This window comes from Primulina huaijiensis, chromosome 15 (genome assembly GCF_012295235.1).
Source record: "Primulina huaijiensis isolate GDHJ02 chromosome 15, ASM1229523v2, whole genome shotgun sequence".
NCBI lineage: Eukaryota > Viridiplantae > Streptophyta > Magnoliopsida > Lamiales > Gesneriaceae > Primulina > Primulina huaijiensis.
In genome coordinates, this window is record NC_133320.1 from 25,133,154 (window position 1) to 25,136,040 (window position 2,887).

Genomic DNA, 2,887 nt, shown 5'->3' on the forward strand with positions numbered 1-2,887 from the left:
TAATTAATAGTGTATTTAACTCAATCAAATTAATTATTATTTTTATTTTACTTTGTAAACTTACTATTTTACCTTTTTTTGGTTTTATAATTTGTGTAATGTTCATAATGTTCTTTAAGTTATTTTCTACGTTAGTTTAATAGGATTATTAATAGAGCACTTAACCCAATCAAGCTATTTATTATTTTAATTTTACTTTTATTTTAGATTTAAATTTTACTTTTATTTTTAAATTTAAATTTAATTACTTTAATTTATACAATGACATCAAATTAATAGAAAATCACTCTCATAATGTTATACATTAAAAAATTATTAATATTACGAACATTAAAGTAATAATTGGAAGACGAATGGAGATGAGTGACATTGAAAAAAATTAAATAATTAAAAAATATTAAGGTCATATAAAACATCTTCTTCCCATTTAAAATAGAGATATTTTAAGACTACTTATGTATCAACAAATATATGTGATTCAGAGAAAATATTTGTATGTAGGTGATTTCAATATAAACATTTAAGTTATTTAGTCAATTTTCGATATATGATGTTAAATAAATATTATCTATTTTCATTTGTAACCTTACCATTTTACCTTTTTTTTTAACAATTTGTCATGTTCATAATGTTATTTAAGCCATTTTTTATGTTATTTTAATAAGATCATTAATAGTGTACTTAACTCAATCAAACTCATTATTGTTTTAAATTACTTTTAAATTTAATTTTAATTACGAAATTTATATATTTCCGTCAAATTCATGAAAAATATATACTATATTGATGATAGGTAATAATGGGCAGATGAAGGGAGATGAGTCGGATTGAATAAAATAAAATTATTAATAAATATTAAGGTTATATAAAACTTCTTTCTCTCATTTAAAATAAAGATATTTTCAAACTCTTTATGTGTCAATAGAGATACATGATTGAGAGAAATGTTTGTATGTAAGTTATTTCAAACACTGTTTTTAAGCTATTTAGTCAATGTTTTATATATGCTGTTAAAAAAATATTACTAAATAATATGCTTTATTTGATCATTTTGTGTTCTTGTAATGAGATGAGTTTTTTAACATATCATTACATGTTTTGGTGTTATATGTCGTTTGTATTGATCATGTTGTGTTTGGATTCCTTATGTGAATTTTTTGTTCACCGAAATAAAATATAAAACAAAACCATATATCCCACAAAAATGATTATTTTTAATTTTTTTTCTTGATATATTTTGTTAATTCTTAAACACATAATGCATGTTTTCAGTTTGCTTATATTACTTAGTTTGAAGCGACTTACAAAATATTAAAAATGATGAAATGTTTCTTCGTTTTTAGCTTATATATCAGAATATAAAGAGATAATATTTTTTTATTTATTGGGACAAATGTATTTCCAGACTTCTGTCTATAAATCAGTATTCAAAATTTTTACAACATTATTATATTCTCTATTCAAAATTTTTTTATTTAAATTGATTGAAAGTATTTGAATTTGAGTTTTTGTGTGCTTGATTATATTATTTTTTTAGTATTATTTATTGTGAAATTAATAGATGGACTAATAAAATTAGTGGATCTATGAGTCCTCTGGTGGACGACAAACATGGATAAATTGTTAAAAGAGATAATATCAAGTAGATTTTTTTTTTTTTTTTTTGTTCTACTTAAATGATTATGCATGATTCTAAATTTTAATTGATCAGAAGTTAACGTATGTTTTGTCGTTGCCAGATATATTTTGTCAACGGTCTAATATTTTTCTTTGATTTAAGGAAAATTATGTGACTTCGTATTATATTTTTATTTCTTAAGGTTTTATTAAAGGATTTTTCATGATGATTTTGAGGCACCATTTTTTTCTTTGTGTGTTTTTTTAAAAAGTAAAATATTTCTGAAACCATGACGTTAGTAAGGCGCCTTCTCTTTATTTGAAAAAAATATTGAAAAAGTTATAAAAATTTTGAATAATATGAGTTAGTATTTAATTTGAGAGTGATTTATGCTTTTTGTTGCTCGTATATACTTCAATTTCTTTGTTGTTGTACTAAATAAATTATTTTTGAACTTTGAGTTATCATTTTTTTATGGAGGTTGTTTGTGTCATGAATTTTTTAAATTCATTTTGTTTAGTATTGTTGGCGGCAATTGATTTTTCTGATATTTTATTATTTGTCTTGTTGTTTATATGAAAATATGTATGAGAGTACACCGATCAAAGCCATATATTTTGGGTCTTATGTTCTACGAAGAGGGTAATATATGATTTCTATTAATTATAAAATTTATTGGTTCTTCATACATGTAGTTAAGAAATGAATCAAATTTTGAACAAAAAATTTATGACAAACATAGTGGATGAAAAAAACATGTTAAAAAAAATAATGTTGCATATTTCTATGCCCCTATTTCTGTATGATATAATTCAAACACATTTTTTTAGATATTTGAAATTAGGTCTAACTAAGTGACATAAAACATATACATATATATTTGAAGGCGTATTTAAAGCAAAATATTAAGATCAAGAATGATTCATATTTAAATTTCAACGCAGCACAATGAAGAAGAAATTGGAAAATTGTATGTGTAAACCTTTAAGGGTTATATAGTGATTATGTTGCTACTTCATGGTTTGCAACATATTGATGCCATATAAAATATTAATATTTCTCAAAGAATAAACAAAAAGAAAAAATTCTTCATTCAAAAAAAGAAATACATGAAAAAAAATTGTGTATAATTCTCATTCTATTTTTAATGGTTTGAGAACAAGTCTAAAGCTTTGTGGACACAATATATCAATTTTGTGCATTTTTAATAAATTGAGACATTGAGCTGGTTGCACTTTATTTCTTCCAATATTATATCGATAGATTTCG